Source organism: Saccopteryx bilineata, chromosome 1 (genome assembly GCF_036850765.1).
Source record: "Saccopteryx bilineata isolate mSacBil1 chromosome 1, mSacBil1_pri_phased_curated, whole genome shotgun sequence".
Taxonomy (NCBI): domain Eukaryota; kingdom Metazoa; phylum Chordata; class Mammalia; order Chiroptera; family Emballonuridae; genus Saccopteryx; species Saccopteryx bilineata.
In genome coordinates, this window is record NC_089490.1 from 304,783,673 (window position 1) to 304,806,560 (window position 22,888).

Sequence of the window (22,888 nt, forward strand, 5' to 3'; positions counted from 1 at the left end):
AGCTGCCATCTCACTGTGTCCTCACCTCAGAGTAAGACCTCTGAACTCCTTTCTTCTTCTTCCCCTCTCCTTCTCCTTCTCCTTCTCCTTCTTCTTCTCCTCTGTCGCTGCCTCCCCCCTTCCTCCTTCCACTTCCTCCTCCTTCTCCTTTTCCTCTCCCTCTTCCTCCTCCTTCCTTTTCTTCCTCCTCCTCCTCTTCTTCTTCTCCTTCTCCTCTTCCTCCTTCTCCTCCTCCTCCTCCTCCTCCTCCTCCTTCTTCTTCTTCTTTTCCAAGAGAAATCAGGGGAGATAGTGAGACACACTCCCACATGTGCCCCAACCAGGATCCACCCCACAACCCTGTCTGGGGCCAGTCCTCTACCCATCTGGGGCCATGTTCGCAACTGAGCTATTTTCAGCACCTAAGGCAGAGGTTCCATGGAGCCAACATCAACATCTGGGGCTGAACCAATCAAGCCATGGCTGTGGGAAGGAAAGAGGTAGAGAGAAAGAGAAAAAGGGGGAGGGGGTTAGAGAAGCAGATGGTCGCTTCTTCTGTGTGCCCTGACCAGGAATCCAACCCAGGACACCCATATGCCAGCCGATGCTCTACCACTGAGCCAGCTGGCCAGGGCCCCTCTTCTTCTTATAAGGACACTAATCCCATCATAAGGGCCCTATTCTTAGGGCCTGTTCTAAACCTAATTACCTCCCAAAGGCCCCACCTCCAAATACCATCACAGTGACAGGTTGGGATTTCAACATATGAATTTAGGAAGGACAGAACCATTCAGTCCATAACAAGGTCTCAGATGTCCAAGCAATAAAAAATCACGAAGGTAATGGATGCTAACTAGATTTACTGAGGTGATCGTTTTGCAGTATATACAAATTTCAAATCATTATGTTATATACCTGAAACTAATATGTTACATGTCAATTATATCTCAATTTAAAAAAAAAGCCTCACTATAGCTAAAGAACAAAATCCAAAAATAAGTTCTCTATAAATATATTAATAAATACCAAAATAACATTACAGTGGTACCTTGAGATACGAGCAGACCAACATATGGATTTTTGAGATACGAGCTGTGACTCTGTCTGTATTTTTGTTCGAGATCCAAGGGAAATTTCAAGATACGAGTGATTCGGGAAGCTGCCGCTAGTTGGCACGTTGGTGCACAGGTCCAGTATCAGCAGCACAACACTAGCATCTTGTTCTTTCTCATGTTACCCACAGAATCAAGTCGAATCTTGTGTGCTGTACTCATTCTTGCATCATTTTTGCATTTCTTTTTTTAAATAAACTTCTTTTTTTATAATTATTTTTTATTTATTTATTTTTAGATTTTATTTATTCATTTCAGAGAGAAGAGACAGAGAGAGAAGGGAGGGAGAAGCAGAAAGCATCAACTCCCATATGTGCCTTGACCAGGGAAGCTCGAGGTTTCGAACCGGCGACCTCAGTGTTCCAGGTTGATGCTTTTACCCACTGTGCTACCGCAGGTCAGGCCATTTTTGCATTTCTTACTAACATTTTTGTGTGCTATCATGAGACCGAAGAAAGAGAGTGTAAAGGACAGTGGTGAGAAGAAGAAGAGAATGATGTCGATAGAAGTAAAGCAAGAAATAATAAAAAACCTGAGCATGGTGTACGAGTGGTTGAACTGGCAAAGCTGTACGACTGCAATACAACTACAATTTGTACCATCCTTAAACAAAAGGATGCCACCAAAAGCACAAATCTAGTGAAAGGAACTACAATTTTGTCCCAATTAAGGACAAATATCTATGAAGAAATGGAGAAGCTTCTGCTGGTGTGGGTGAAAGAGAAAGAGCTGGCAGGAGATACAGTGACAGAGACTGTAATATGCAAAAAGGCACGTATTATTTACGGTGACTTGAAGAAGAAAGAACCATCAACCTCAAAACAGGCAGCAGAAGATACGTTTAAGGCAAGTCATGGCTGGTTTGAAAATTTCAAGAAGAGATCTGGCATCCACTCAGTGGTGAGGCATGGTGGAGCTGCGAGTGCTGACGTTAAGGCAGCTGAGGAGTACATCACACGTTTTGCTGTGTTTATCGCAAAGGAAGGCTACATCCCCCAACAAGTGTTCAACTGTGATGAAACAGGATTGTTTTGGGAAAAAATGCCCCGGATGACTGTCATCACTGCAGAGGAGAAGAAGCTGCCAAGCCATAAATCCATGAAGGACCGTCCAACCCTTGCATTGTGTGCAAATGCTAGCGGTGACTGTAAAGTAAAGCCACTGCTAGTGTATCATTCCGAAAATCCTCGAGCCTTTAAGACTCAGAAGATTCTTAAAGAAAAACTGCAGGTTATGTGGCGTGCCAATCCTAGGGCATGGGTTACTCGGCAGTTTTTTATTGAATGGGTAAATCTTCATCTTTGGTCCTGCAGTGAAGAAATATCTTCAAGAAAATAAACTCCCAATGAAAGCATTACTAATCCTTGAAAATGCTCCAGCCTACCCACCTGGTCTTGAAGATGACATTCTCAATTAGATCAAATTTGTGAAAGTCCTCTACCTCCCACCCAACACGACTTCAATCTTGCAACCTATGGGTCAGCAGGTCATTTCCAGCTTTAAAAAGCTTTACACAAAGCACTTGTTCCGCTGCTGCTTTGAGGTGACTGAGAATAGAAATCTAACCCTTCGAGAGTTTCAGAAAGATCACTACAACATCGTGATATGTTTACGCATTATTTACTTGGCATGGCAAAAGGTTACAAGAAGAACCTTGAACTCGGCATGGAAAAAGTTATGGCCTGATGTTGCAGACAGGGACTTCGAAGGATTCGAACCAGAGACCAAGACTGAGGTAGAAGCGTTGGAGGAGATTGTGTCCCTTGGAAAGTCGAGGAACTCTCAACCCATTTTGTTGCATGTATATCTGAAATAAATTGAAGGCAGAAAAGTTCAAAAAATTTTAAGGAAAAAAAAACTCCAAATATAGTGGTACCTTGAGATACGAGTTTAAAATGCACTTTCTTAACTTTAAACTTAACCTAAGCTTAACATTACATATTTTTCATTTAATCATCACCTGTTTCACTTGCAGGACTTATGAATAAAAATCTGTCCAAAGAGGTTTGCTTTTGCCTGCCTTTTAAAATGTTACGGAAATGTGACAAACAAGTGTCATTAAAAAGTGCTGAAGGCCCTGGCCGGTTGGCTCAGCAGTAGAGCGTCAGCCTAGCGTGCGGAGGACCCGGGTTCGATTCCCGGCCAGGGCACACAGGAGAAGCGCCCATTTGCTTCTCCACCCCTCCGACGCGCTTTCCTCTCTGTCTCTCTCGTCCCCTCCCGCAGCCAAGGCTCCATTGGAGCAAAGATGGCCCGGGCGCTGGGGATGGCTTTGTGGCCTCTGCCCCAGGCGCTAGAGTGGCTCTGGTCGCAACATGGCGACGTCCAGGATGGGCAGAGCATCGCCCCCTGGTGGGCAGAGCGTCGCCCCATGGTGGGCGTGCCGGGTGGATCCCGGTCGGGCGCATGCGGGAGTCTGTCTGACTGTCTCTCCCCGTTTCCAGCTTCAGAAAAATGCAAAAAAAAAAAAAAAAGTGCTGAAGCAAGACCAGTTGAAACTTTTTCTGGGTGTTTCTTTTCAATGAAACTTGAAAGCTTCTCCCACATTGCTAGCAGGTCTTTAATTTCACTTGTAGAAATCACTTCCTCCTCCTCAACCTCCTCCTCACTGCTAATCTCTTGCAGAAGCTCCGTATGTTGCATCATCTGTACCTCCTTCAACTCCTCAGTTCAGAGTTCCCCCTCATGTTCCTCAACGAGCTCGTTTATGTCACCCTCATCTACCTCCAGACCCATCGACTTTCTGAGGGACACAATCTCCTCCAACGCTTCTACCTCAGTCTTGGTCTCTGGTTCGAATCCTTCGAAGTTCCTGTCGCAACACAGGCCATAACTTTTTCCATGCCGAGTTCAAGGTTCTTCTTGTAACCTTTTGTCATGCCAAGTCAATAATGCAAAAACATATCACGATGTTGTAGTGATCTTTTCGAAACTCTCGAAGGGTTAGATTTCTATTCACAGTCACCTCAAAGCAACGGCGGAACAAGTGCTTTGTGTAAAGCTTTTTTTTTTTTCTTTTTACTTTTTATTTATTTATTTATTCATTTTAGAGAGGAGAGAGAGAGAGACGGGGGAGGAGCTGGAAGCATCAACTCCCATATGTGCCTGACCAGGCAAGCCCAAGGTTTCGAACCGGCGACCTCAGCATTTCCAGGTCGACGCTTTATCCACTGCGCCACCACAGGTCAGGCTGTGTAAAGCTTTTTAAAGCTGGAAATGACCTGCTGACCCATAGGTTGCAAGATTGAAGTCGTGTTGGGTGGGAGGTAGAGGACTTTCACAAATTTGATCTAATTGAGAATGTCATCTTCAAGACCAGGTGGGTAGGCTGGAGCATTTTCAAGGATTAGTAATGCTTCCATTGGGAGTTTATTTTCTTGAAGATATATATATATATATATATATATATATTTGTATTTTTCTAAAGCTGGAAACAGGGAGGCAGTCAGACAGACTCCCGCATGCGCCCGACTGGGATCCACCCGGCACGTCCACCATGGGGCGATGCTCTGCCCATCCGGGCGTTTCATCACAGTTGAACACTTGTTGGGGGATGTAGCCTTCCTTTGCAATAAACACAGCAAAACGTGTGATGTACTCCTCAGCTGCCTTAACGTCAGCACTCGCAGCTCCACCATGCCTCACCACTGAGTGGATGCCAGATCTCTTCTTGAAATTTTCAAACCAGCCATGACTTGCCTTAAACGTATCTTCTGCTGCCTGTTTTGAGGTTGATGGTTCTTTCTTCTTCAAGTCACCGTAAATAATACGTGCCTTTTCGCATATTACAGTCTCTGTCACTGTATCTCCTGCCAGCTCTTTCTCTTTCACCCACACCAGCAGAAGCTTCTCTATTTCTTCATAGATATTTGTCCTTAATTGGGACAAAATTGTAGTTCCTTTCACTAGATTTGTGCTTTTGGTGGCATCCTTTTGTTTAAGGATGGTACAAATTGTAGTTGTATTGCAGTCGTACAGCTTTGCCAGTTCAACCACTCGTACACCATGCTCAGGTTTTTTATTATTTCTTGCTTTACTTCTATCGACATCATTCTCTTCTTCTTCTCACCACTGTCCTTTACACTCTCTTTCTTCGGTCGCATGATAGCACACAAAAATGTTAGTAAGAAAAAAAATGTTAGTAAGAAATGCAAAAATGAGTACAGCGCACAAGATTCGACTTGATTCTGTGGGTTACACGTGAGAAAGAATGAGATGCTGGTGTTGTGCTGCCGATACTGGACCCGTGCACCAACGCACCAACTAGCGGCAGCTTCCCAAATCACAACTCGTATCTCGAAATTTTGCTCGGATCTCGATTAAAAATACAGACAGAATCACAGCTCATATCTTAAAAATTTGTATGTTTGTCTGCTCGTATCTCAAGGTACCACTATATAAGAGGGCATGTTGGAAAAAGGAAGAAAGAGCATAAAGTAAAAATGGTTTGTCCTCAGTCATCTTGCATGCTTCCTGCTGAGATCTGGAGGGTGAGGAATGATCAAACAGAGGGGAGACTGCCTCTGAGGTGAGAATATATGCAATGTAGCTGGTCCTGATATGCTGGTAGTGGAGTAACAAACAGATACCTCCACTTGAGTGAGTTCATAGCAGTCTAAGACTTAGTTCCACTGCAGAGTACCTTGGTGACCTTGGACAGCTTGAGAGATCTCATATGCAAAATGGAGAGAGAAATAACCAACAGGGCTGTTGGAAAAGCTAAACATGTACAAAAGTACTTTGTAAATTATAAAAGGTTATATAAGTTTGTTTTTCTTAATGTCACGATAGGTCTGAGGCTGTGCTAAAATTACAGATACAGAAGAAGTGGAAAACAAGGTCTGTGATCTCAAGTATCTTGTGACTGTATATGTATAAATAAGGCTTACAAACATGAAAACTCTTCAGGATAGCACATAGCTATCCAGGGTTGATCAGGGATCTCATCTTCTCCACTGAAGATGACACAGGTATAGTTGGATGTGTCTGGCTAGCTGATAGGGTGTCCTTGAGAAAGTTTATTTGCAAGGAGGTTGCAGTGCCTCATTTGAGAGAGATCCTTGTAGGGGAATATGGAGCCAGGCATTATAGGCTCACCAAGAGACAGTACCTTGGTCATCAGAATGAAGTGTAGTCATTTTTATGCAAATGCAACATGGTCCCAATCACTTAGCTGAAGATCCAAGACTTCATAGAAAAGACAAGTCTTATGTAGACATTGAAAGAGCTGTTTCAGCCCTGGCCGGTTGGCTCAGCGGTACAGCATCGGCCTGGCATGCAGGGGACCCGGGTTCAATTCCCGGCCAGGGCACATAGGAGAAGCGCCCATTTGCTTCTCCACCCCCCCCTTTCCTCTCTGTCTCTCTCTTCCCCTCCCGCAGCCAAGGCTCCATTGGAGCAAAGATGGCCTGGGCGCTGGGGATGGCTCCTTGGCCTCTGCCCCAGGCGCTAGAGTGGCTCTGGTCGTGGCAGAGCAATGCCCCAGAGGGGCAGAGCATCGCCCCCTGGTGGGCAGAGCGTCGCCCCTGGTGGGCGTGCCGGGTGGATCCTGGTCGGGCGCAGGCGGGAGTCTGTCTGATTGTCTCTCCCCGTTTCCAGCTTCAGAAAAATACAAAAAAAAAAAAAAAAAAAAAAAGAAAGAGCTGTTTCAGTATTTCTGTAGCACACTGGGACTCAAACAACATGTTTTGGTACCCCTCTCTGGGTGTGTAACACAAAAAGGGAGAGAAATTATTCCCTACCTTACTACAGACCATGTGTTCCTTTACCCAGTAGGCTCTGGGTGGAACAGTGAGGAAGATCTAGAGTACCCAGGAGAAAGAGGGGAGTTAGCAGTGCCAGTCTGCAAAGCTGTCTGTCTCCAGCCAGGACCACAGCACAATAACTGAATGCAGCAGTGTGTATTGTTCCCATCAGAGCAGTAACAATCTCTAGCAGAAACTGCCTTGCCAGGCAGCACGCATGATAGGAAGTAGTTTAACAGATCAGATCAGAGCAGCAGCAGAGATGGTGATAGACCACTGTGGATATTTAGTAAATGAAGACTACTAGACTGTGAAGCTGCTGGGAATGCTGAGGGAAGGGGATTTTCAGAGGGCTGGAGTCCCTCTGTTAGCAGGTGAGCCCTGAAGAGCCAACAAAAACTCCTGTAATGCAGAATCATTTCAGATAACAAAACAATCAGTAGAGTGAAGTCACTGACATCACAAAGCTGGTGGCCTCTGGACCTTGAAGTTGTGTGCTTGTTGCTCACCATGCATGTTTACCATATTTTAAAAGTCATTTTAGAGAGGGGAGAGAGAGAAAGAGAGAGAGAGAGAGAGAGAGAGAGAGAGAGAAGAGGGGAGGAGCAGGAAGCATCAACTCCCATATGTGCCTTGACCAGGCAAGCCCAGAGTTTTGAACCAGCGACCTCAGTGTTCCAGGTTGACGCTTTATCCACTGTGCCACCATAGGTCAGGCCTCAGCATGCATGTTTAATGTTGAAAGGTACTTACTTCATAAGTCATAGAGCAAACATTCAACTACTAGTTCCCCAACACCCTGCCAACAGTTTGAACAGAGCCATTTTTAATACCACTGTGCCCGGCTGGAAGCTGGACAGCATGCCTCTTTGGCAGGTAGTCCTGCCTCTTGCCTGTACCCAGAGCAGCTGCTGCCTCTGCATTTTCTAAAGAAAGCCTTCTCTGTGTTCTCCCTTGCCCCAGGGACCCAAAGGAGACAGAGAACACTTAGCCCCCTTCCACCGGCAAATAGGTTGTTCAGAGTCCCTTATGATTTCCAAGAAAAATTAGGCACAGGTAGCAGCTGTGGATGGGATGGTTCTAGATTCCCCATAGCCCTTTGCCCACTGGAGAGCCCTTGCAAAGATGGTCACCGGGGTTACTTAGAGAACTGGCAGCAGTAAATCTCAAGCGGTTTCTTGCCATAGGCAACACTCTATCTTCCAAAAAACAAGAGGCAGGCACTCTCTTTACATCTTTAGTACATAGAGGATGAAGCTATGGGGGTGGGAAGAGAGAAAAAAAAATGTCCCTAATCCTGAATTCACTTTAAAGATGACTATTCAATGATTTGGAAGCTGAATCCTTTAGTATTTCCCAAGGTGGGAAAGAGTTTTCAGTCCCTTGATCTGGGGGAGAGAATATAACCAGCAAACTAGCTAAGTGAGAAGTAAATCAAATGAAATTTAAAGAAGGTAAGTTTCAAGATTTATAAGCTTGCTGTCTGAAGATAACAAAAAAAAAGAAAATTGTCAGTTGGTAGTGTTTAAACTTTAATGTCTATAATATTCACCTAGGGAATTTGCCCCAGTAATTCGAATTCATTATAATTCTGAGTTAAGGCAGAGTCCATGGCTTATTTACTCTTCTTCCACAACAGTCAAGAGTCTGCAAGCAACTTAATCAACTACAACTATGGAGCCTTCATCCGACTTGTTGAGATTTATTGTGAGAAAGCTAAGAAATTTCTAAAACAAAGGAGCTTGAAAACTTGATTTTCTCCTTGGATGCTGATCCTTTCACTGATAAACTCCTTCTTTATTTCAAAATAGCACCTATCCACCATTTTGGAGATGGGGGGAGACCTAGAGCTCTAAGAATGGTGAAGCAGCTATTGGCAGGATTTACCAATGCATTCTTCCTGTTCCTGTGGTATAGCTACACTCTGGGCCACAGTTACTAGAACCAGTGAAGAGGGGAAAATCAGAGTCTGGTCAGGGCTTTAGGTACCGATCTTTCTCTCAGCCTGTAAAGGTGATTTTCAGGCTTCTGAGGGCTGTAGATACTGTCTTGATCACCCTCTAATTACAACAGAGGCAGATTTAATGGTAGGCGCATTGGGTGTACGCCCTGACTTCTAAAGGGCCCTGCAAAACCCCAACTTCATACTTTTTTCTAATGACATCAAGTTTGGTTTCATAGGTGCAATTTTAACATTAATAGTACATAATATTTTATTTATTTGAAAATATGGTTAGCCTGACCTGTGGTGGCACAGTGGATCATGCATCGACCTGGAATGCTGAGGTCGCCGGTTCAAAACCCTGGGCTTGCCTGGTCAAGGCACATATGGGAGTTGATGCTTCCTGCTCCTCACCCCCCTTCTCTCTCTCTCTCTCTCTCTCTCTCTCTCTGTTGTTCTACTCTAAAATGAATAAATAAATAAAAATAATTTTTAAAAAATGGGTTATCTAGAGTAGATGAGATAAGGTGGGGTAAGGGAGAGTTACCTCCCCTTTCCCCAAACCTCAATACCCCCTCCCACTGGCTTCCCTTTAAAAAAAATAAAATAAAAAATAAATTAATTAAATTAAAATATGGTTAACATGTATTTCTATTTTCCTTGTCTCTCTCTCTTTTTTAAGGGGCTCAATATTTTCTTCTGTGCCCGGAGCCTCAACCTACCTTAATTGGCCTCTGAATCACAAAGCTCATGATCTAATTATATGGTAAATTCTGACCGCATCTTCTTCTTAGTTCTGGTTACTGGTTGTCTTAGCTTGGACTACCATTAAAAAAATACAATATGTTGGGTGGCTTAAACAACAGAAAGTTATATCTTACAATTCTTGAAGCTAGAAGTCCAAGATCAGGGTGCCAGAATGGTCAGGCTCAGGTGAGGACTCTCTTCCTGGTTTGCAGAAGGCTGCCTTCTGGCTGTGTCCTCAGCACACAGCGTGAATTCTGCTCTCTTCTTCTATACACTGTCATGACTTCATTTAAACCCAATTACCTCCCAAAGTCTCAGCGTCCAAATACTATCACATTGAGGGGTTAGGGCTTCAACAATGACTTTGGTGGGTCGGGGGAGAACAAATATTTAGTCCATACCACTGGTTTATTGCCATATCAGTGTTTTAAAAAATTTCTTAGCAAGCCCTAGCTGGATAACTTGGTTGTTTGGAGCATCATCCCAAAGCGCAGAGGTTCTTGGTTTGATCCCTGGTCAGGGCACCTACAGAAACAGATAGATGTTCCTGTCTCTATGTCCTTCTCCCTTTCTCTCTCATTAAAATTAACAAATGAAATAAACTTTTAAAAAAAATAAAAATTTCTCAGTGAGTCCCATTCTGCCCAGGACACTTTCCTCCTTTTCTATCTTCCTAAATGTTTTATTATGAAAGTATTCAAACACAGAAATGTAGAGAGAATAGCACAATGATCTCCTATTTGCCTATCACACAACTCAGTCACTGACTCTGCCACTCTTCTTCCATTGATCCCAGCCTCCAACACAAGGCAAGTAGTTTCTATGAAGGCAGAAACAATGTTTGATATCCCTAGCACCAAGTAAAATGTCTGGTATGTGTGCACTTAATAAATGGTTGCTGAGCTAATTAATTCACTACAAGGATGACACTGTGCTTCCATGCTAGACATTACTGGAGATTCCAAAATAAATTGGACTCTGATCCTTTCCCCAGGGAGTTTAGATTCCAGAGGAATGTAGCCAATGTAGGAATGGCTACATTCCTAATGTAGCCACCTCACAGTGGGCAGGGAACACCTGGCATCGGCAAGTATGCTAACTGCTTTTATGCAGAAAGTATGTAGGTGTCTATTCACTAGGGTGTTGGGGACCACAAGCTGACAGTGTCCTTACGGTTTAAATTTTGGGGAGACAGAGGTGTGGCTGACTGGCAGTAAGCTGACAGTCTGCTCAACTCCCCACCTCACTTGCTTAGTGAAGTTGCTAAAGGCTAAGTTTTTCTCCACACCTCCATGTTAGCTGCGATGCCTTATTGCTTTTACTCATCCTATCCCCCATGTCCCTTGGAGAGACTGGAGGCAGTTTTCTTTTTATCCTTTGTTTTGTGAAGTTAAGATGTTATGTATGGTGAGGGTTTTCTGCACTTGGAAGAGTTCTTGGGTTGCCTTGGAGATAATGACTGTTTTAATGATCTCTTTGATTTACTAATGACTTTACCCTATAAACAAAGCGGCTTTGGGGACGGAGAGTCTCTCTTGCAAGCTATCTTGGTGTTGCAGAGGCCTCTCGATCCCATCCTGTTTCTCTTTATTTCCTCATTCTTCATCATTCTCACTCAGGACCTGGAATTACTGGCCATGCTGGTCTGTGGCAGGTGGTACCCAAACAGGGACCTGAGGAAGGAAAGACGAAACTAAAGGCAGGTGATGGAACTCCCCAAGTGTGCACAGTGAGTAAAGTTTTGGGGAAAAGTATAGTTAGGAGTAATAAATTATGGGACAATTAGGAGCAAGAGTTAGGAACCTTGCCTGAATGAGTGGTGGCGCAGTGGATAGAGTGTTGGACTGGGATGCAGAGGACCCAGGTTCGAGACCCCGAGGTCACCAGCTTGAGCGTGGGTTCATCTGGTTTGAGCAAAAGTTCACCAGCTTGAGCCCAAGGTTACTGGCTTGAGCAAGGGGTCACTCAGTCTGCTGTAGCCCCTCAGTCAAGGCACATATGAGAAAGCAATCAATGAATAACTAAGGTGCTGCAACAAAGAATTGATGCTTCTCAGCTCTCTCCCTTCCTGTCTGTCCCTCTCTCTGACTCTTTCTGTCTCTGTCACAAAATAAATAAATAAATAAAATTAAAATGCTATAAAAAAAAGAGTTAGGGACCTTTTCTTTTTTGTACAAATGTTTTTATTTATTTTTTTGTGGCAGAGACAGAGAGAGAGAGACAGAAAGAGGAACAGACAGACAGGAAGGGAGAAAGATGAGAAACATCACATTTTTGTTGCGGTTCCTTAGTAGTTTATTGATTGATTTCTCATATGTGCCTTGACATATGAGCTACAGCAGACCGAGTGACCCCTTGCTTGAGCCAGTGATCTTGGACTCAAGCTGGTGAACCTTGCTCAAACCAGATGAGCCTGAATGCAAGCTGGCGACCTTGGGGTTTCAAACCTGGGTCCTCCATATCCCAGTCTGACGCTCTATCCACTGTGCCACTGCCTGGTCAGGCTACAAATATTTTTATTTGAGAAGACCTTGGAGTCTGAGGATGACTCAAGAGACAATGAGGGTGTCACAGGTATGGCCGCCTTAACCTTTGTGCCTCTGCCACCCTCTGCTCCTTCTTATGCTCAACCTTCTGCTCCTCCTTACACTTATTGGATTGCTCCCAGGTTCTTTGTCTCAGACCTTTGGAGATTCCTGCTTCCACAAGCTTTAGATCAGGCTCAAGATATAGGGGATTACATCAGAATATGCGTTGATATTGAGCCTTCATACATGCGAGGTCTGGCTATTGCCACAGCGCTTTAGGGGAGGACTCCAGGACAATACTTTGATAAACAGCAGAACAAACAATAAAAGGGAGGCCAGGGAAGTACTTCTGCCAGTAGATCTTGTTTCCAATGTGGGGGTCTAGGATATTTTGCTAGAAAATGCCCTACTCCCTCCAAATATCAGTCTCAGCCTCCCCTTCAAGGGCAGCCAGCTCTTAAAGCTCCAGACCTCTGCCCACATTGCAGGAGAAGGAAACATTGGGTGAATTAATGTAAATCTATGTATACTGCTGAAGGGCAGGTGATTCAGGGAAATGGACAATGGGGCCCTCCCAGGCCCTGTCAAATAGTAGAGGCAATTTCAGTGTTTCCTCAGCAAATTCTAATTCCAGCAGGCCAAACATTGCCCAATTATCCTGAGCAATGGCAGGGCAGCTGCTCCTAGTTCTCTCTGGCTGCTTAGTCTGCCACTCAGCTAAAATTGAGGTAGAGAAATCTCAGTATAGTCAGCCTGAACTTTCAGTTACAGCAGCTATGGAATTTGAGAATGGATAGTAGAAGAGTCAGGTATTATGAAAGTTACAGCTTTTCCTGTTATTGTCTGATTTTCTTTAATGTTTAAGCTACAATCCTCTGAACTATCATTTTGTTTCTTTCCTATTCTTTGCCTGGAAAGTAAGGCTGGGGGCCCCTGGTGGATGTGACTACAAAATTTCCTGCCTGACCAGGTGGTGGCACAATGGATAGAGCATCGGACTGGGATGCAGAGGATCCAGTTTTGAGACCCCCAAGGTCTCCAGCTTGAGCGTGGGCTCATCTGGTTTGAGTAAAGCTCACCAGCTTGAGCCCAAGGTTGCTGGCTTGAGCAAAGGGTTACTTGGTCTGCTGTAGCCCCCCAGGCATGGTACATATGAGAAAGCAATCTATGAACAACTAAAGTGTCACAACGAAAAATTGATGATTGATGTTTCTCATCTCTCTCGTTCTTGTCTATCTGTTCCTATCTATCCCTCTCTCTCTCTGACTCTCTCTCTGTCTCTGGGGAAAAAAAATTTCCCAGCAGCTGCCAAGAAAATTTTTTTCTTGGGGAAGTTTTATTTAGTCCCATCCATCATCAATCCCTCTGTCAGAAATGCCCTAAGATCAGGCAGGCATCTTTCTAGTCTGATTGTACTCTGAAATCCCAGGTTTCTCTCTGGTTTGTCTGATTCTAGTTTCTGTTTAATTTTTGTCTGATGTTGTCTGAAATGCGATTTTTAGGTCTGAATTAAGTTCTTGCATGCAAAAATTGGAAATGCCGGCTCTAATATTGAACAAGAAAAAAATAAAATAGTTTCATTCCTACATTTTTGCTTAAAAATTGGAACTTATAAGGAGTGCTTATTTAAATGTAAATAGAATGGAATGTGGATCCTAAAGACTTGCTAATTTGGTTAATGCTTTGAAAGGTGAGTTCTGAGTTAGGAGCCAAAAAGCAACTCAGGGTTTAGGACTAATCAAATTTATATGTTATACTTGTGTTTCTGTACTGTAAATTGTTTTGTTTGCATGTAATCTATACTCAGGTCTTTGAAACAAAGGAATTGAGCAAAATTAAGCAGAGCCCTGATAAGTCATTTCAAGGATATGTCACAAGCTGCTTCAGGCAGTTGGAAGAATAGTATAAAAATGCTAATTCTGCTTGTCAGACCACATCCTGCAAAAGGGCCCTGAAGAAATCAACAATTTGGCTCCTCTGATGCCCTGAAATGGAGTTAACAGTACAAAAGCATAAATTCAGAGAACTCTTAGACATATGGGCTGATGCATCTGTTATTGCTAAGTAACATTGGCTTTTTTCTTAGCGCACTCATGAAGCAGTCACAGAGCTTCGAGGCTTAAGGCAAGGGAAATTTCCCTAACAAAGCTATAAGTTTTTGTTTTTTTTACAGTAGGTAGATAAAGAAGGTCATACTGAATTTTTTCAGCCTTATGTGCTCCCTGGATTGCCTGTTAATCTATAGGATAGAGATGTTTTGAAAAATGTGGGAGCATTACTTGTCAGTCCTAATAATTTAATCAAGGCTCAAATGGTTGATCAAGGAATTTTGCCCACTAAGGGATTAGAGAAAGATCAGCAGGGGATTCTTATCCCCATAGAAATGATACCCAATACCAGGATGCATGGATTAGGGTATCAAATTTTAACATAGGAGCCTTGGTAGCTCCTGCTACCCCAATAATGCATTGTGCAGACCCAATAACTTTGAAATGATCCTGTTTGGGTAGACCAATGGCCACTCTCTCAGGAGAAACTTAAGGCAGCTGCTTGATTGGTACAAGAGCAGCTTGGGCACATTGAACCTTCTAATAGCCCATGGAATACCCCTATATTTGTCATTAAAAAGAAATCAGGAAACTGGAGGCTATTACAGGATTTGAGGGCAATAAATAAGACTACGGAAATTATGGGTTCTCTCCAGCCAGGACTCCCCTCTTCTACTGCCATTCCATGGGATTTTCACCTTATAATTATTGATTTGAAGAATTGCTTTTCCCCCACATGATTGCAAGGGTTTTGCGTTCAGTGTTCCTTTACTTAATTTTCAGGCTCCCATGAAGCAATACCAGTGGAAAGTTTTGCCTCAAGATATGGCTAACAGTCCTACCTTGTGCCAGAAATATGTTGCTCAAGCCATTTTTCCGGTACAAAGGCAGCACCCTAAGGCATACATAATTCATTATATAGATGATATTCTTATTGCTCATCCAGATAAAGACACTGTGCTGACCATTTTGCAACAATTAGAATATTCTTTGAAAGAATCAGGATGGATCACTTGCAAGCTTTAAATGATTTCCAGAAATTGTTAAGGGACATTAATTGGCTTAGACTTTCCTTAAAATTAACTACAGGGGAACTAAGACAACTTTTTTACATTCTTAGAGGTTCTGCTGAACCAATTTTCCCTTGTTTGGAGTTAACCCACAAGGACTCCTACCAGAACAACTTTGGCAAATGAATGTTACTCATATACCTTCATTTGGCAAACAATCCTTTGTCCACATTACAGTGGACACTTATTCTGGATTTATGATAGCCTCTGCCAGAACAGGTGAGGCTGCTAAGCATGTTATAGCTCATTGTTTATATACATTTTTTTATCTTAGGACTTCCTAAGGTAATTAAAACTAACAATGCTCTGGTGTATGTAGGAAAAGCATTTACTACATTTTTTTTTTTACAGAGACATAGAGAGGGACAGACAGACAGGAATGGAGAGAGATGAGAAGCATCAATCATCAGTTTTTCGTTGTGGCACTTTAGTTGTTCATTCATTGCTTTCTCATATGTGCCTTGACCTTGGGCCTTCAGCAGACCGAGTAACCCCTTGCTCAAGCCAGTGACCTTGGGTCCAAGCTGGTGAGCTTTGCTCAAACCAGATGAGCCTGTGCTCAAGCTGGCAACCTCAGGGTCTCGAACCTGGGTCCTTTGCATCCCAGTCCAACACTCCATCTGCTGCACCACTGCCTGGTCAGGTGCATTTACTACATTTTGTCAGACTTTTGGAATTGACCTGAGGACAGGTATTTCTTACAATTCTCACGATCAAGGCATTGTAGAGCATGCCCATCAAACACTTAAAAATCAATTTAGAAAAAAATTTAAAAAGGGGAGTCATGCCCTGGAACTCCTGAAAATCTTATCATGCTTTTTACTTAAAAATTTTTTTTGAATACTGATATAGGGCCATTCAGTGGACAAGATACTCTGGAATCCAACAAGGAAAGCCTTCTCTGAAGTGAGATGGAGGGACCTGCTCACAGGAATCTGGCAAGGGCCAGACCCAGTTCTCTTGTGGGACCAAGGATATGTGTATGTTTTTCCTAGGTCTGCAGAGGCTCCTTGGTTGGTTCCTGAATGTTTGGTGACACACCATGAGCCAGGAAGAGAGAATCACTTCACAAGAGCAATTGTATAAGGCTTATTTTACTCTGCTCTCATCCCTCTCTCTCTGTCAAACCTGTTCTACCTACCAAATCCTCTTAGCACACTCCAAGCCTCCTCCTCCTGCAAATTCTGACTCTCCTTCATTTGATCCAGCTGATCATACTGTTCTTCTGTCTTTTTCCAGTCAGCCCCAGATATACAGGAAATGCTTAATAAGGCAGAGGAGGGCCCTCAAACCCCTCAACAAGATCTCGTGAGCATGGCTTTTAAGGTCTATAATGACCAAGAGGGACAGGAGAAAGCAGACGGAGCCCAAAGAGATCAGGCAAAATACCAGCTCTTGGCAGACGCCCTTAAAGGCTCCAACACCCCTAAAGGGCCTCATAGAACTCCATCAGGGTCCTGCTTCAAGTGTGGAAAGGAAGGGCATTGGGCTTAAGCCTGTCTGGGCTCCTCAACTGCCACCAGGGCCATGCCCTTAGTGCAGGAAAAAGGGACACTGGAAGGTAGACTGCCCCCTCGCTCCTCTATGGGAGGGTTCAATCTCTTCTATCCCTACCACCTCAGACCTAACTTTGCCCAAACTGCTCAGACTTGCCAGTGAAGACTGAAGGTGCCCATGGCTGTCGACCCCATCTCACATCACCGTGGACAAGCCTTAGGGTAACCATCCAAGTAGCAGGCAAACTGATCTCATTTCTTATAGACACGGGGGCCACTTACTCTGCCTTGCCCGAATATTTGGATCCTGCTTATCCCTTAAAGATTTCTGTTGTGGGTGTTGATGGTCTTATTTCCCTCCACACTTGCCACATATCTACTGCCTTGTCTAATAGCCTCTCTCTCCTTTCACCTCCCATCCTTGGAGTCAGCCTTGTTGCTACTCTTGGCCAGCCAGATTTGCCCACTTCTGTTACAAATTTACCTCTACCACCCAGCATAGTGAATCCCAAGGTTCTCCTCACCACCCCATGGCTACAAAACTCCAAGAAAAGATCCCTTAGTTTCATCTCTCCAGGTTAAAGAAAACAGAATCTCCATGTCCACACATGCCTACATACAGCCCTTCCAGTCTACCTGAATCATCACCAGAAATCCAGCACTGACATTAAACTTGAGACAAAAAATTAATGTACTAGAGTGGTCTTTGGGATTTGAATGCTAGCTGCAGAGTGTGGAAATGCAACAACAGTTCCTGTGCTATGTGGACTTTTCCTGAGTGTGACTACTGCTCCTCGTGATAGTTCTCAATGGGACTGAAGTGGGGTTGGGTTGCATCTACAGAGAATGTGGAAGGGTGATAGTGTCAGCATGGACTTAGTGAAATTACATTAACATATTAAGGACATTCAAAACTGCAAAAACTCTATTATAGATCCTGCTGTATTGACTAAGAATTTGCTTGATAATCTAAAAGGCTTTAATGCCTTCAATGTGTTAAGACACTTGTTTTGGTATCTGTTAGCATTGGCTATATTAATCTTGTGTGTATGTTGTATTTTTCCAGTCTGCCTCCAAATCGGAACATGGGCAATGAGATGAGTGTAAATCACAGCACATGAATTGATGTTAAAAAATTAAAAAGGGGGATATGTTGGGGACTGCAAGATGACAGGGTCCTTGTGGTTTAGAGTTTTGGGGGACAGAGGTGTGGGGGACTGGCAGTAAGCTGACAGTCTGCCCAACCCTCCACCTCACTTGCTTAGTGAGTTGCCACAGGCTAAGTTTTTCTCCCCACCTCCATGTTAGCTGTGATGCTGGATTGTTTTTATTTCTCCTATCCTCCATGTCCCTTGGAGAGACTGGAGGCAGTTTTCTTTTTATCCTTTGTTTTGTGAAGTTACGATGTTATGGATGTTATATACGGTGGGGGTTTTCTGCACTTGGAAGAATTCTTGGGTTGCCTTGGAGATGTGACTTTGTTTTAATGATCTCTTTGATTTGCTAATGACTTTACTCTGCCCTATAAATAAAGCAGCTTTGGGGGTGGAGAATCTCTCTTGCAAGCTACCTTGGCATTGCAGAGGCCTTCTGATCCCATCTTTTTTCTCTTTGAGTTCATTTCTTCATTCTGCATTGTTCTCACTCAAGACCTGGAATTACTAGCCGAGCTGGTCCATGGCACTGGGGCACAATCAGACTCTAATCAAGGAGTTACTCTTTCTACAAAAGGAAAAGACCTTCAATCTCCTAATCTCTACCAGACAGTTTTCTGGAACTCAAAAGCCTTAGATAGGAGATAAGAACAGAAAGCTTCAGGATCACAGAAAAGGGAAGATAACCCATTCCTGAGAAAATAGGCATTTCACAAGAAGTGTTAATGTGTTAAGTGTTAATATGTCTAAAACCTCTTTAGACGGGTGATTAGCAGTTGAGCACTTACAGGGAATGTTGAGCAATTGCAGATAAGGAGCTGGAGAATTGCCCGTTAATAATTAGGGCCCTGATACAAGAAGTCACATCGTAACCTAGCCTAATTGGATGGGGCAGGAATAACAAGGTCACAGAAGAAGTGAAACAGTAGAACCTAAAAAAAAAGACAGGCAGGCCCTGGCCGGTGGGCTCAGTGGTAGAGCGTCGGCCTGGCGTGCGAAGTCCCGGGTTCGATTCCTGGCCAGGGCACACAGGAGAGGCGCCCATCTGCTTCTCCACTCCTCCCCCTCTCCTTCCTCTCTTTCTCTTCACTCCCGCAGCTGAGGCTCCATTGGAACAAAGATGGCCCGGGCGCTGGGGATGGCTCTGTGGCCTTTGCCTCAGGCGCTAGAGTGGCTCTGGTTGCAACAGAGCAACACCCCAGATGGACAGAGCATCGCCCCCTGGTGGGCATGCCGGTTAGATCCCGGTCGGGTGCATGCGGGAGTCTGTCTGACTGCCTCCCCGTTTCCAGCTTCAGAAAAATACAAAAAAAAAAAAAAAAAAAAGCAAACAAACAGGCAAAGGACCAGAAGTTCTTAAGTTAGATATATTTTAAAGATCCCAGTAAGATATTACAAATTACTTTAAGAACTCTTCTCTAAACTAGCTTTTAGTCTGTTAAAAACAATTTTAAGTAAATTCTATGGTAAAAGTATATGTTTCTCATGCCAGGTTGTGAGCTCGTTCTCAATGAATTCTTACCAAATTTGTCTTTAAGAAGGCTTATTTTAGCCTGACCAGTCAGTGGCACAGTGGATAGAGCGTTGGACTGGGATGCAGAGGACCCAGGTTTGAGACCCCGAGGTCGCCAGCTTGAGCGCGGGCTCATCTGGTTTGAGCAAAAGCCCACCAGCTTGAACCCACGGTCACTGGCTCCAGCAAGGGGTTACCCAGTCCGCTGAAGGCCCGCGGTCAAGGCACATATGAGAAAGCAATCAATGAACAACTAAGGTGTTGCAATGCACAATGAAAAACTAATGACTGATGCTTCTCATCTCTCTCCATTCCTGTCTGTCTGTCCCTGTCTATCTCTCTCTCTGACTCACTCTCTGTCTCTGTAAAAAATAAATAAATAAAATTTTAAAAAAAGAAGGCTTATTTTAGTCAAGGAGTGTTCCACATAGTCGTCAGACTTATATATATACAGATACAATATAAGATGGTGCCCACACAAGAAGTTTTATGGAGGCTCAGAGCAAGGAGAAAGTTTTCTTTCATCTGGTAGAATCAAGAAGGCTTTATGGAAATAGACATTTCAACCAGGTCTTGAGAGATCGGCAAGATTTGGGCACAGATGGGAGATCAGAACAGGGCATTTCTTAATAAAAGCCATTTTTTTTTGTTTGATTGTTTGCTTGGTTGGTTTATTACTTTGGTTTTAATACAAACTATATGTCATTTACAAATTTAGAAACTGGTAATAACCCCTAACCAGTGTGGCTGAGGAACTAGTTTGGACACAGTTCCAGAGCAATGCCCACTCTGAGCTTGTTTCCACTCTGCTGAGTTGGAATGTTTTCTTGGCTTGGAATTCATGCCAAATAATGTCCCATTGTCTGAATGTACTACAGTTTATTTATGCACACACCTACTAAAGGACATTTTGGTTGCTTGCAAGTTTTGACAATTATGAGTAAAGCTGCTATAAACATTCACATGGACCTAAGTTTTCAACTCATTGGGTAAATACCAAACAGCAGGATTGTTGATGTTTAGATTATATGGTAAAACTATATTTCATTTTGTATGAAATGACAAATTGTCTTCCAAAGTGGCTGAGCCATTTTTGCATTGCCACCAGTAATGAATGAGAGGTCCTGTTGTTACAAATCCTTGCCAACATTTTGTGTTGTCAGTGTTCTTTTAAATTTTGACAATTCTAAATGGTGTATAATGATAGCTCATTGTTTTTATTTGTAATTTCCTACTGATATATTATCTGGAGCATCTTCTCATATGCTTATTTGACATCCATATATATATATATATATATATATATATATATATATTTTTTTTTTTTTTTTTTTTTTTTTTTTTTTTTTCCTGAAGCTGGAAACGGGGAGAGACAGTCAGACAGACTCCCGCATGCGCCCGACCAGGATCCACCCGGCACGCCCACCAGGGGCGATGCTCTGCCCCTCTGGGGCGTCGCTCTGCCATGACCAGAGCCACTCTAGCGCCTGGGGCAGAGGCCAAGGAGCCATCCCCAGCGCCCGGGCCATCTTTGCTCCAATGGAGCCTTGGCTGCGGGAGGGGAAGAGAGAGACAGAGAGGAAGGAGAGGGGGGTGGAGAAGCAAATGGGCACTTCTCCTATGTGCCCTGGCCGGGAATCGAACCCGGGTCCCCCGCACGCCAGGCCGACGCTCTACCACTGAGCCAACCGGCCAGGGCTGACATCCATATATTTTATGTGGCAAAGTATCTGTTCAGATCTTGGCCCATTTTTTAACTGGGCCAAGATCTGTTGAGAGGGGGGATTTTTGTTTCACAAAAAAATGAGACTATATTATGTGTTTCTCTGTATCTTGTGTTCTTGTTTAGTACATTGTGGAAATCCCTCCAGATCAACTGGTATAGATCTAATTCATTCTTTTTTTATGGTGGTATAATATTTCATGGTATGAATGGTCCACAACTTTTTTAAACATTTCTTGTTTTGGGGAGGCAGGGAGGAGGGTATTGTTAAATCTGTTCTTTTTACCACAACCATATCAAAATTGTAACTAAACCACAGAACAATCATTATTCGGAAACATCTGAAATGTAGCTGACTGGAAGTCCTACAACTAGGGATACAAAACAAGAAGTCCCATTGAGACTGATTGAGGGGCAGAGACACAGAACAGGCTGGTCCCACAGTCACCTGTGGCAGATAAAAAATCAAGATGTCTATCCTGGCTGTGGAAGTTCCTTCTTAAGAAGTGAGTGGTTCCAGCTCCACACCAGGCCCCCCCCCCTGCCAGCCCAGTCCAGAGCCAGGAAAATAAGTGTCCACAGCTTCTGGCTGTAAAAACCAGCAGGGATTGAGGCTGAGAGAAAAAGAGCTGCTGGAGTCCCAGGCATTCCTCTCAAAGGGCCCAGGCATAGACTTACCAGATTCACTCACTCAGAGCTCCAGCCCTAGGGCAGCAGTTTATTTTAATTTTTATTTTATTTTTCTGAAGTTGGAAACGGAGGCAGTCAGACAGACTTCCTCATGCGCCCAACTGGGATCCACCTGGCACGCCCACCAGGGGGCAATGCTCTGCCCATCTGGGGCGTTGCTCTGTTGCGACCAAAGCCATTCTAGTGCCTGAGGCAGAGGCCATGGAGCCATCCTCAGCGTCCAGGCCAACTTTGCTCCAATGGATCTTTGGCTGCGGGAGGGGAAGAGAGAGACAGAGAGGAAGGAGAGGGGGAGGGGTGGAGAAGCAGATGGGCGCTTCTCCTGTGTGCCCTGGCCGGGAATCAAACCCGGGACTCCTGCATGCCAGGCCGACGCTCTACCACTGAGCCAACCAGCTAGGGCCCAGGGGCAACAGTTTAAAAGGCACCAAGGGCATACAGGGAGGAACTGAATTATCTGGCATAAGAACGAGAACTGGGATGGCAGCATTCTAACAGACGAAAGTGCTAGCAGAAGCCATTGTTCCTTCTCTGAGACCCACATATCCCCACAGACCATGCAGGCAGGTGCCATATCTGAGTTTCCATCAGCCTGGCTATCAATGTTCACCCCTGCCCTGGTGATTCCCTGAGACCTCACCCCATCTAACTTGCAGGCCCACCCAAACCATATCCAATGGTTTTTCCATACAAATGGCCTCTCTTGCTTCATGCTTCAGACTTTTCTAAAAATCTGTCAAACAAGAAGCATCTGGCCTGTGTACCCCATACCTCTTGCTAAGTGGCCCCAGGCCTGGCACTAGCAGCAGCCAGGCTTGGTTTGTAGCTTGGCCTCTCCTGGGTACCTCCAAACCTAGCAAAAGTAGTATCCATCTACAGATCACTCTCTAACTCATGCCAGGTAGCCCCAGGAAGGATAGAGGTGGAGGCTGAACTTGTACCTCCTGAGAGGCCCCAGAGCCAATGCACCCAGTAGACAGCTTCAAATTATGCCAGATTACAACTCTACCACCTCCCTGAGTGACACACTCAAGGGTGAACTTGGCAAGCATCAAAGCCCCAGTGAGGCAAGTCTTGCTCAATAGGGTTGACTGCTACACAGGAAGTCATCTGCTGCAGTCCCAGCCAGGTCTCACAACTAT

General features: G+C 44.1%; 1 pseudogene; it reads left to right on the forward strand.

Moving 5' to 3' along the window:
• LOC136319535 (eukaryotic peptide chain release factor subunit 1-like) overlaps positions 1 to 16,664 on the forward strand; it is a 36,573-nt pseudogene extending 19,909 nt beyond the window's left edge.
• The last annotated feature ends 6,224 nt before the right edge of the window (positions 16,665 to 22,888 follow it).